This window comes from Orbicella faveolata, unplaced genomic scaffold, assembly GCF_042242905.1.
Source record: "Orbicella faveolata isolate gen_17 unplaced genomic scaffold, um_ofav_v1 contig_46, whole genome shotgun sequence".
Lineage (NCBI taxonomy): Eukaryota > Metazoa > Cnidaria > Anthozoa > Scleractinia > Merulinidae > Orbicella > Orbicella faveolata.
The window spans coordinates 29,677,275-29,691,034 of NW_028301576.1; positions in this window are offsets into that span (position 1 = coordinate 29,677,275).

Sequence of the window (13,760 nt, forward strand, 5' to 3'; positions counted from 1 at the left end):
ATAACTGTGTAATATATTATAATAGTCATGTGTATTTTAACTATTGGTTATCTCGTATCTTTAATTATTGTATCTGATAATACAATGGTCCATCGCATGAAAAACAGAAAACAAATTGCACTAAATCAATAAAGTTTTTTATGCAAAAATATGCGGAATCATTCATTGTATCTTTTTAAATTCTATCCAAACATTTTTCCAATAAAATGGTTCAAAATACATAAATATCCAAACATCCAGCAAGCTCAGAAAAATGCACTACATCTAATGTACATAAAATATTGGCTGATAAACATTTCTTAACCAAAATCAAAATACCCTCTCCAATTCTTGATAAAAGGAAACATAGATTTCATCACTTATTTTGCATCGTTACCTGAAATTTCGCAGTAGACACCTGTACGCATTGCGTACCTATTTTTATAACTGTTATGTACATCATTGCAATACTGTAATAACTTTCTCCCTTATTGGTAATTACTAATAATGTTTACCTGCAGTGCGAAAATTTTTCCTTTGAATATGTTTTGATTTTTCCGTATTACATTTCTCTACTTTGTCTTCATTGCTATCAGCAAAGGCATTTCTTAGTAAAATAGGAAAAAAAACCATAATATTATAAAAAGACCAATATAATAATAACCTAAAATCAAAATATTATTAGTACGCAACAAGTAGAGGAATCTAAAATCTAATATTATTACAGAGGAACCTCGATTTAACAAAGTTGCTAGGGACCGGCCAAATTTGTTCGTTAAATCAAGGGTTTGTTACATCGAAAACCTCGATATAACAAATTTGAGGGGAAGCAACCAAAATGCTCATTATATTGAGGTCATAGTTAATGATTGATTTGTAACACAGGTGACTTCTGTCACGCAATTCAATGCAATTTTCATCACCCAGAAGTGCCGCATTTTGCAATGCAATCATTAAGCATGGTGGCTTTCAGTATCATTTTCACTTTTGAGCTGAAGCACAGCTTTTGTTTACAAAAGAACGACACTTTCAGAGTAGCAATTTAAAAATGTTGCAACATAGAGGTTATACAGAAAATTGTCTATGTAAACAAGAAAACAGGCTTTAGTGTTGTTTTGTTGCACTACCCAACATTTCCGGATTTCAAAGAAGATAGAGCAGAAGTTAATTGATGTCGAAATACTATAGTGCCAATGTCTGTGACATATAATAAGCCATTGACTGAAAGGTTGCTGTCTCTTCACCAAAAGGATTACAAGGATTTGTTGACTGTTGATCTGTTCAGCGTTTATCTTCTGTCGCATGCTGACATTGTAATTCATTATATCAAGGTAGATTTTATGTTTGGGCTTCCGAATTATGTTCGTTATATCAAGGTGCGGGAACTTTGAAGGACTCCAAGAAAGGAAAGCCTTCAAGAAGAAAGTCCTACCCGCAACTAGCGCAAAATCAGGTCAGTGTCAGTTATGATGAATAGAGTCGTACAGCTTTCATCCTGTGAAATTTATGAAAGGTAAATACTAGAGCTGTAAACGGATGAATTTGCCGAAGGCCTGGATGGAGATGCTGGAATCTCAGTTATCACTTAAAACTTTTTTAGCAACTTGTTAGCAATAAAAATTTCGGCCCCTTTCTCATCAATCAATTTTACAAATCTCAGATCTAAGCCTATCAGTTAAGAAATGCTTGATTTTTTAACTGACAGTCCTGACAGTTAAATTATGAATAATTCAAGCGAAACCCCATCCAGACCCATTTTTTGTAGGTTGGCCATTCAAGGGCGTTTGCACAAAAATCTTCTAATGATGACTGCGTTGATAAAATACAATAGCTACTTGACGTTCCTGAGACCATTAAAGTTAAATTTTCCTTTTATTTTAATTCGTAAAGATGCATTTGGCCGTTTGCGAATCAAGACTGTTTTGTTACTCATCTGTTTCCGAATCCATGGTGAGGTGCGCTGTGCGTGTTACTTATTAGACTGCAATCAGTCTCTCTTTTGCTTGAAAGGCTCACCTTTCGACGTGTGCACTACTCACAGCTCACGTATTGCGTTCGCTGGCTCAGTTGTTTTCATTCTTCCATGCGGATTTTAGAGCAAAATAAAGAGTGCTTGCAGTCTACTTGTACAAAGAAAGTTGGCGGAGGACGTTCATATTTTCATTTAAATGTCAACGACCCGGCTAGGTTTTTTCCAAGAGTGACTCATCATCAGCTGCCTTATTGTATCTCGCTTTAAAACTTTTTCATTTTCTATTTTTTCCAGTAAATATTGACGTAATTGTCTGTAAAAATATAGATTGCTCTTATCTTTACTCATTCAATATCGTCTTGTTTTTGCCTTTAAAATAAGGTTGGCATGCCACTCCAAGGCCTGGAACAGGCAACCACCAAGGATGACCTTCTCCGGAAAGTGGTGCAGAGGAAGCTTTCCCTTAAAGACTTGCGGCAAGCTGCCGACAACATCAAAAAGAAAAAATATCTCGTTGCTGCATTCCTGAAGTTTACCGGAGAAGAGGATTGGGAATCTCTTCAAAAGAGATTTCCACATCATGCCACGGAGGAAAAACTGGCGCAATTTAAAGGTGTCCCCCTAAAGAAAAACAAGGCCTCCCCGTAAGTGCAATCATTCTATACTTTGTATGTGTTGATGGAATACACTGCATCTGATAGTTTTAGTTTCAACCACAATTCTTAAATGGTTATTATACCTCCAACCAAAGTAAAACTGGGGTAGAGTGGTGGCTGTATATATAACTGAATTGATACTATCATAACGATAATTCTGATCTGCGGTAGTAAAGTTTACATGTAAAACCGCACTAACAAAATAATTTGATTGGATATCTTGGCTAAACATTGCAAGGTTGAACATCCGTAACGTAGATATAAATAATTGGAATGAGAAAAAAAATACATTTTTCGCTTTCTTTACCGTTGAAATAGGTGTTGGAAGCATTCTTCAAAAGGGCGTTGGCATGGGAAAAGGGAAGCAAAGAGGAGAATGAAGAAGCAGCAATTTCACTTTCTGATGAGAGAGATGGTGTACATTTACCAATGTGGACACGAGATGGGAGTACTGTTGAAAGGACATCCAACAAAATTGCCCTTGCACCAATTAAGGTCAATAGCCCCAGGACTGAAGGGCTTTGATCTAGTAATTTTCCATTTGCAGAACGTGAGTAAACACACATTACGTCATTATTCGCTTACCTCGGGATCGCTAGCGTTATAGTTAAGGCCTAGCGTTCAAGTGCCTCGAATAAAAGCACTGCGTTATCGAGTGTTGTAGGGCTTAATCGTAGGAGGAGCATACTCTTACCTTTACTCCGCTCTTAGGTGCGACAATTATTTAGGGCAGGAAATTTTAAGTCAAACAAACAAAACAAAAACAATACACGTTTCTTTACCTTCATCAATCAATCAATCAATCAATCAAACAGACACCTAACTTATGCGTCAAATTTATTGTTTATATACAAATGGAGTGTGCGGCATGGTATGCAGTAGCCAGAATTAATATAAAGAAATCAATGTATAATTCATTAAAAACGTCTGTTGTTGTCATCACCAGGACACTCAGGAAATGGACTTTAAGAAGTTTTTGATGGCTGTCCATGCAGGAAACACCGATGAACTTAACAACTATAACGTCGCCGTCATTTATGACGAAAATATGTTGGAAGTGAACGTGCAGGAAATAATGAGGGAAAAATTTAACTGCGTACAAAAGGCATTCTGGTTCAACACAAGAGAACAGAAACTACAAGGTATCTATATTATGAAATAGTGGCTTCCTTCTAATTTTCATGAACCCTTGCGTGAAATATGGAAATGGAGCTAACCACATACATAGCAGCAGTCTGATAAATAAAATGTGAAGAAATGAACACCAATATACAAACTGCTGTAGTATTTTATAAATACCTTAAAGTATTTCCTTCAATGATAGGCCAGGATCTCCGTTCGATGAAAAAAATTGCTCTTTACCGGAATAAGAGCTTATTGCAATGTGTTGTGCTTGTAAAACCAAATCTGCTGCTAGTTCATCTACTATTTTTTATCATCATACGGGGAAAGTTAGTAATATTAACTATATTGTTTTATGAGTAAAAATTATTTAATAACTTGAAACATGATTTGCTTACCAGGACATCTCCTGAAGAACAGCCTCAAGCCCTTAGTTATTGGCCATTGAGCCTCTACTGGCGTTACAGACGAAGGATGCTGCAATTTGCAGGGTGAAAATGCTTCAAACGTTTTCCCCTGCAAAGGTATCAGCAGTGAGCCTGCAGTTATTCCTGTGGAGCTGGTAGCTACCATTGTCAGAATGTTCAGCTTCGAAGGCCAGTGGGTGTTAGATCTTACAAGATTGAATGGTGAGTTCAACTAGGAGGCAGTGTGGCCGAGTGGTTAGATGATGATGTTGTTCTCGGTAGCCCCGAGTTCAACTTCTTGGCTGCGCTTCTAAATAGCCAACTGGTCTGCCTCCCGCCAGTTGGGATTCTTAACCTAGTTATGTTTATTTGAATATTTATTTATCATTGTTTGTTTACATTGGTCCTGAAAAACCCCAATGGGGAGTGGTCAATTAAGTATTAATTTCATTACATTTTACTATTTACCAATATATCCGAGGCGAAACCAGGAGAGTGGGTTGTCAAGTATCTGTTGTCACTTTCAAGTCACTATAAAGTAAATTTTCCAGTGGGTAAATAAAACAAGTGTAGAAGCCTATGCAAAAGTGGTTAACTGGAAAAAAATGAAAATAACCCAGAAATAAGCCAGGAAGGTTCAGATCGCAGATGATTAAGACGGATTTCGAACAATGAGCTAAATTAGGACTACAGTAGACGACCACTGACTCAAACTCATAAAGGGAAACAGACAAAGAGAGGAAACAAACAAAAATCCTTATATTATTATAATTGATCAATCTTAGGTGCTGGAATTCAAGCTGGCCTAGCTGAGAATACAAATGTTGTCTGCCTTGAAGTGGGCGTTAGCGCACTGAGAAGAAGCGCTGCAGAGATAGCAATGGCGGCGGCAACAGTGCCAGCCAAAGAAAACAGTTAAAATGAGGAAACTGAAGACAAACACAGTGTAGACGGGGAAGGCGATTAGTCTGAAAGTAAATCTACTCGGGGTGTTTACCATTTACTAGAATAAACCGGTCAGGTAAACCTTTGAATGATGAAAACGGTCTTTCAAGAAGTGAAGACCAACTTAAAGAGACTATTCTTACTTTTTTTTCGGCAGGTCTCCTTTGACAACAGATCTTACCTTCAGATGTAAACCAAGCTATTTTCAACACACATTACCGTATTTCTTTTGCTAATGGTAAATGTCCTCGAAGCCATTGTATAAATACCAAATAACATTTTCTCGAGACTTGCCGTGAGGTTGTATTGATTGTCAGTTGAAAAGTGCGAGAGGTCCATAGTCATAAAAAGGGTCTTAGATCTTTAGTGAAAAGCTGTCTTGCGTGATCTCAGCCTGGTTTGGAGAGTGGATTTTGCTATGAATTGGTCCTCATTCTTCTGACAGCCCTTGTTTTAGGCCTTCAGATGGAAGTTAAAACAAAGAAATTGAGTTTTGCTGACTCAAAAGTGCATTTAAACTCAAGGTATCCAGTTGTTTAGCAGTCAGTTAGGTAACCCTAAAACAAATGTTTTTTCTTGTTCTTTAAGCATACCAATCTTAAACACACAGTTATGTTTATTCCTAGTTCTTTAATCCATTAAAAATGGAACTACAGGACTTCAGAAGCGTTAGTTTTATTCACCTTTACCTCAAATAACAGTTCAGGTTGAGGGGGTAACTGACTGAGGGCCAAATGACCTACATTCAAATTCGACCATCGTTCGGTTTTTCACCATTTAATAATTTGCTGTTTCGGTTTTTAGGCTAAAGATCAATTTTAATGTTCAGTAATTTATTTAATAGTGGTTAACTTTGTTGTCTTTGTTTGTTTATGGCAAAAGACAGGTAGATAAATGCTGAATTAAATTTTATTAGACAACCAAATAACTGGGTGCTCCACAGGCCAATTAAATAAGAAAATTTATGACCAATTCTTTTAGAGTCTTGATAAGCAATCACAACCATATGCACAAGAGGCCTTATTTCACTGTGAAAATGGACTTGACGCAAGCCTAAGCACAAGCGCAAGCACTTATTTTTTCCTTTCCTTGTGCTTGCGCTTATGCCTGCATTCGCCTTGCGCTGTGTAAAAATGGAACACAGCATAACCACAGTGGAAACTTTTTGGTTGGGCCAATTAAAACACTCATTCCAAGTTCCTTTTCGAGAAAGTAAAAGGGACTTCAAATTAGTTTAACTCTTTTCCTTGTGCTTGCGTTGGCTTTCATTTTCACTTAGCATAAAACTCGTGCTTATGCTTGTGCTTGCGTTGTTGTTGCGTTGCTAGTGAAAACCAGGTTTTAGTTGATTGGCTTTTACCCAGTCGTCACTTGGTTGCGGTGGACCCTCGTGCCCAGGGTTTTGCTGGTGCTGTTGTCTGCCATCTTGGATCAGGTCGGAGACATTTGATAGTATAAAGTCATATTCATGAGCTGGAGATGTTTTGTTCTTATTTTCATGGTGGTGTTCGAAGGCCGTTGGTGCGATAATAAAATAAAGCTGCTCTGTGCACGGTGGGTTTGTAGAAAGTTTGCTTTTTTCTCTCGATGCTCAGATAGTCCGCATAAGCTTTATGTTTACGGAACTTCATTTTAGAAATGGCAGGAGTTGCGTGACATTCTTTCACATAAATTCTACGAGTTTTCTGGGACGTTTGTGTAATTTATTTTAATTATGTTAACATTAAGAGTTGAATTACACTGTTTTAAAATTAAGCTTCTAAGTATTTTGATTGTAGATTACAGTTTTGATGTAAAAAGTGGCAAATTCTTATGATGTTTAGACGTTGGAAGGTTTACTTTAGCTTAATTTTTCAGTCATTCAGGAGCCGTTTCCAGTGGTGTTATTTCATAAATTACATTAGCTGATGTTTCTTGACACGTTTGTAAGACAGATTTAATATTCACGTTTGTAGGATGAATTTAATATTCATGGAATTATTGGCTGTCTCTAAAGCACTTTCTTTCACAATTTTTTGAGTTGTCTGCACACTTTCAGTTTTATTTCATAAATTTATGAGTTGTTTGCAGACCAAGTCAAATTTCGTAAAGTTATCAGTTGTTTCAATACCCAGTTGTATTTCATAAATTTATGAGTTATTTGCAGACCCAGTTAAATTTCATCAATTTATGAGTTATTTGCATACCTACTTAAATTTCATAAATTTATGACTTGTTTCAATACCCAGTTGTATTTCATAAATTTATGAGCCAACTACACATGTAGGTGTATTTCAGAGATAATGAGTTGTTTGCAGACCTAGTTGTATTTCACAAATTTATGAGTTGATTGCAGACTTAATTAAATTTCATAAATTTATGAGTTGTTTACAGGTCCAGTTAAATTTCATAAATTTATGAGTTGTTTCAATATCCAGTTGTATTTCATAAATTTATGAGTTGACTACACAGGTAGGTGTATTTCAGAGATTAATGAGCTGTTTGCAGAGCTAGTCGTATTTCATAAATTTATGAGTTGTTTGCGGACAAAGTTATATTTCTTAAATTTATGAAATGTTTGCAGACCTGTAGTTCTGTTTCATAAATTTATGATTTGTTTGCAGACCTGTAGTTGTTTCATAAATTTATGACTTGTTTGCAGATCTGTAACATCTTGAGTTGTTAGAGGACTAGTTATATGTCAGATCTTGTTTTATATAATAGATGTCGTACATCAAAATACAAATTTGTGCATATATTGTCATTTCACTTGACTTTGGTATATTTATTTGCTAGGAATATCCTAAAAGTTATTTTTTGGATATAGTTTTTTCATTATCTAACAACAAGATCCATGTGGACTTATTATCAATCATTTTTATAATATCTTAAGTATTAGATGATGCCTGTCCTCAATAAAGGGCTTTTCATCAGACTGACTGGTGCTTCTCTGTCGTAACATGGTCTTGGACATAAAAACTGTACCCTTGACATTTTGGCAAAAAAATCCAATTTTCTTTGTCAAAAACGTTTTCACCAAAATGGGACATTTTTGTGTGCAGGAGCATAAAAAAAGAACAGTTCTGGACAAAAGAAGCAAAGTGCAAAAATGCATTTTGGCATTTATACTTGTTAATGATGTCATGACGACATCGAAACGTTGTGTAAAATTTCTATCGCTCATTTTTATTTTGAAATGTTTATCGAAATTTAATTTCATTCAGTTAAACCGTTGGCTAATTGGGCTGTTCTCCGAAATCTTTTTTGACAATGATATCTCCTTGATCATTTGACTCCGATTCGGAACTCTCCAATTTCTCCCTCCTTCAAATTCATTCCACACTGACAGCCAATGTCAAGAATCCTCCTTGGTCCCTTGAACTAGAGCTGTCATATTTTGAGCTGTTGTTATGATCATCATCAGCTGAACTGTTTTCAACATCGCTTGGGTTAGAAAAGTCTGATTCATCCAATTCGTTTCCCTCCATTGCCAGTCCAGCCTGCGTAAGCGAGTAAACCAGCAAAAAGGCGTCACGTCAGCACGAGTTAAACGGTGTTTACAGCATTGTTCGATCGCATGTGAGGACACAAAGGTTCTTTCATTCCTTTGTTTACTCTCATCCAGCATCATACCCTGTGGTTCATTCACATGTGTGTACGTTTCCTGGAGGTTTGAGCTGGTGATCAGTGGTTTTGTAAAGAAACTCAGACACCGTGATAAAAACTAATTCCTTTGGACTCGATGATAAAAGTTTATACTGTTGAATTCGCTGAGTCTTAGTTAATTTGCTTCATGGCAAAAAAATTACAAAAAGACGTAAACCTTATTAGTTACGCGTTGGAGTTACGACCACCATCATGCCAGGGTGCCCCCAGGGCGCTTGTATTACGAACTTTTTGCACCCCGGTCAAACGTGCTTTCACTCAAACGGACACGTGTAACCAATGAACTTTTAGAAGTTTCATACACGGGTGCCAACACGTGACTGATCGAGCAAGATGGTCCAAAAGGTCAATTTCGCATTCAACGGACTTGCTCTGCTTGTAACTGCATTTCGGGTTTGTGGAGATCGTTTGCAGAAGAAATCACTACGAGTGAAAGGCTTCAGCTTCAAAAAATCAGGGAAGATTCCGGTAAGTAAATAAGACTTACTCAAGGTTCACTTTAGCCTGACGTAAATGCATTATCGTACTAAGCTTAAGCTTAAATCTTGTAACGTTTTATTGAGCTTTTAATACAAGCAAAGAAGTGCCATGTCTTGCTCTTACAGTGAGCAAATTGCTTAGTCGATGCTAATAAATTGGCTGACTGTAATATACACAAAATGAATTGCCGTGCGAACCAACATCCCGAAGTATTCAGATGAAGAGGAGTTGAACACATTAACAACACACATGCTACATGTACATCAGTCACGTCCACAAATTGTTCCAGTTGAGGATAATAGAATGAAAACAGTTTTTCCAACATAACTTTCTGGAAAAGAAAATCTAATTGCGTTTAAGTTTTACTAATAATATATAGACCAATCATTCCCTTTTCGCTCTGTTGTTCACAGCGCGCACATGACAGTGCGGTAAATTTGGCAGGAGGTCAGGACATGCCTAATATTAAAAATCGTGACCCAACAATTCTAGTTTACTGAATGGATCCTTAGCTCCAACTTAAATATTTCCATAAAGAGTTTCAGTCAAGAACTGTGATCATAAGATTTACCTGGGCAATTTTGTTTATTTTACTCACCATGACTGAATTACTTCTGCAGAATCTGATGGTCAATGGGCCCTTGTCCTGTTTGAAGACAAGGACACGTACAGCGTGGTTGAGAAAGACAGGATAAAAGAGGATCATTATGCCTGGAGATCTAACCCAGATACTCGCTGCTTTAAAAAAAAACAGGCTGTGGTGCTACCCAGTAAGATCGTTTGCCTCCTTTGACTCACATTCAATATTTTTAACTATAAAGCCCTGTGGACCATGCTGAAGTTTCAAAATCAGGTCGTTTTCTACACGCTTTATCTCTGAAACGAAGTTGGTGACCCCGATTTTTTTTTGCATTTCTGACACAAGTAACTCATTATCTGACTGCCGTAAAAATTAAGAAAAATCTATCGAGGGAAAATTTTTGTGCGAGCGTCCTTTAATACGGAGTTATGCATGTAATGTGAAACTGGGGAAAAGTAACATAATCACATATCAGGTAACCTTCTGACCTCGGAGGTCAGTCGAGTAGTTAATTCAAGGTACAGGGACTGATTTATTTACTCATGAGTCGACATGAGGCATATGGATATGAGAAACTAATTTGCTACAGTTTGAAGTGTATATTCTATCATAGTTTTAAAGGACTCTCGACTGAGCAAAACGATGAAAACAGCCAGGACTGTGTGTGCCACTCAGTTTCTCATCTCAAATATAAACATTGTCGACCATGTCAAATTTTATGGCCATTTATGCTCGCTGTTTTACTGGAAATATTTTACAGAACAGGTCACAAGGACAATGGGAAGTTAAAATGGTTTCTAAAGCAACAGAAGGAACGTAAGTAACAGTGAGTTGTTGTTTCCTGTTTTAAACCGTTGACTTCCAAAGAATAACCTTGTGATTTGCATAAAATTGAACTCGCTTACATGCCGTAACATTTTATTTTACTGACGGAGAACATTTTAATTCCCAGAGCTATAACTTTTCGGGTGAAAAAAACAACCAAGGTTTCCTAAAATGTAGATATTTTGACCAAATGATATATACCAGAGGCCATTTATACTAGTCAAAGCTGGCCTTTATTTGTTCCTTGCCAAGAGACAAATGGTGGCTGTACAAAATACCCTTTGTTACAGAGCTACAAACAAAACTTCAAGAAACTTATTACACGATTTTGAAGTATAAGAATGAAATAGTATTTGTGCCAAGTTTTGTTTTCATAGGATTGTTTTTACGCCCCCGCTGTTTTCTGAAAAAAGCGTGAAATTCTGAACATTTTAAGCCACGAAAACAGCCATTATATGCAAATTTCGAACTTTCTTAAATTTTGGCCGTAAAATAAATCGTTGGAACTTTAAACTATTTTTCCATGAATAAGTTCACCCAAAGATATGTTTTGGCGAAATAAAAGAAAAATTGATTTTTCATGACTGTCTTCCGATTCTCAAGACTCTCAGAAAATCACTCTTAAATATTGGTTGGAACTATTGTACACTGGAGCATATTTTACAAGTAATTACCCACTAGATTTTTCACTATTCTAATGCCAAACACTCAGACTATCTTCTTCTTTTACAGATTCACAGCTCAATCATTCAAGTCATAGTTTTGTCCCACAAATTCCATGTATGTAATTCGAATAACTCTTTATTCTCTAAGTAAATAGCTCTTTATAACATTGTATAAGGTAACATATAGATGTGCTAACAAGCTTTTAGCCGGATGGGCGAGTAGACATCCTGTGAATGACCACTTATCAAGCTCCACCAACCAGAGGGCCACCATATTCATGTAGGAAAGAAAAGGAAACCCATGAATTGATTTTCTCAAGGTTATCATGATGGCTAGCAGTATTGTTTATGAGCACGTACGCATGATGGTGTTGGAATTGACAGCTGAGTCACACAAGCAGGCAACCATACTCCAGCTAAAAGGTCGACAGACACCTGCAACCTCAGTTTTATTGTGTCCCTATTTGATATTGGACACCCATGTTGTGGTCAACTGACACCTGTTAAAACAAGGTATTTGCTGACCAGTATCACGTGACCATATCACACACTCAAGTTTAGGGCTCATCGAGGTCACAGTTGTTTAAGTTGACGGCTGACCAACTGTTGGTTTTCAACTGAATCGTGGGTTCATGTCAAGTTAACATCAGGGCGGGTTGTTTGGAAGCCAATTAACGTTAATCCTGGATTAAAAGTTAACTGAAGTGTAAATTTATCTTTTGCACAAATATTTTTCTAATCACTTCTTATACTTTGTGTATTTTGAGATTATTCAAACTCAAAACAGAAGGCCAAAGACTATAAACAGAAAATCTCACTGCAAAGTTACCAAATTCAAATCAAAATTCCTACTTAACTTGGGTTAGCTTAATCAGACTTTAAACAACCCAGCCCAAAAGCTTAACTTTTAGCCTTCATTAAATCTATATATTAAACTTTTTTCTTTATAGATCACAATCATTCTAGACAACATGCCAGACGTAAGTACTTTATAATTATTATGAAAAAATGTCCAGGGTTAACAGAAATTATAGTTCTCCTTGGTTGATGTACATTACATAACAGATAACTTTTAACATAGTTGAGCTTCCCATAGGCAACCACCCAAAATGTCAAGCCTAGGTAATTGCTTAAGATAGCTGACACCATATTAGGTGAAAATTATGCATTATTAGCATATGATAACTGCAGATTTACCCCATGTTTTAAATGTTTCATTCATGGACTTTTCCTAGATCACAGACGACCCTATAACATTAATTCATCTAATCATCAACACCAACACCTTAAGTACACTTACTTTCATAACGTTTAGCAAAAATGCTTATTACTGGCTTTTTATGTTAATTTTATGACTTTCAGCATAATAATTTTAACTACAGCTGTTACAAGGCCCCAAAATAACAAATGTATTTAAACCTGTTTTTTAGACCGCCTTCATGCTGCAAATGCTTTATCACAAGGTAAGTACAAGTGTCATTTCTTACTTCATTGGTATAACTACTAACATTTTGACCATTACTCTAAAAAATGAGTAACAACAAAATTTCAGTAAATTCAATATTTTGCATTAAGACCCTCAATACTTGCATAGTAAGTACAAAATAAATCTTAAAGCATTGATATATTGTTTGTTCTTTGCATATAAATAATGACAGGACTTATCTTTAAGGAAATCTCACCATGAACACCACCAATTACTGGACATACCAGTATATATGGCTGGATGATAATTTACTAAGTATAAGAGGGCAAATACACATGATGGATCCATGCCTACGGATCACAACTACACAGTTGACATGCCCCTACAGTTGATTAAAACACAATTTCAGACTTCTGGCAATTTTGAAGCAGTCAGAACAAAAACATATATAAATAAATTTGGTTGACTGAAAACTAAAAACGTTTTAATTTTTTAGATTCCACCATCAGATGCTCAAAGTCTTGCACAAGTAGCCAATAAGTGCAAAAAAGTAGGTACATCAGTCGTTACATAAAAACTATTTCCCATCTGTTTAGCTGATGCTAAAATGAAATATACATGTAGTTGACATTAAAATGTAAACATCCTAATACAAGATTATAATTTAATTTAACTTACCAGACACAAAGGCAAACAAAAAATTAACAAGCAATCTACTCCGAGGACTCACAGGAACTCGATGATGAAGAAGAAATGGAGGATGAGTTTGAGACGGACAGCGAAGACGAGACTGATGGCGAGTAAACTTTTATTTGAAAGCTAATAACTATCACACACAAACGGTTCCTTTAGGAGCCACCAATTATATAAAAGTTCAATGACCAACATTTTACGACTTGTTTTTTGTTGTGTTTTACTATAATTTCATGAAACTGACTTGGCTATAAGCCGAATCAGAAATGTCTATGATGATTTTCACTTTGTTGATGATGCTTCGAAGAAAAAAATTATTCAAAACTCTCGGCTATAAGCCCTTTTCAGAAAAAAATTCCCAAAAC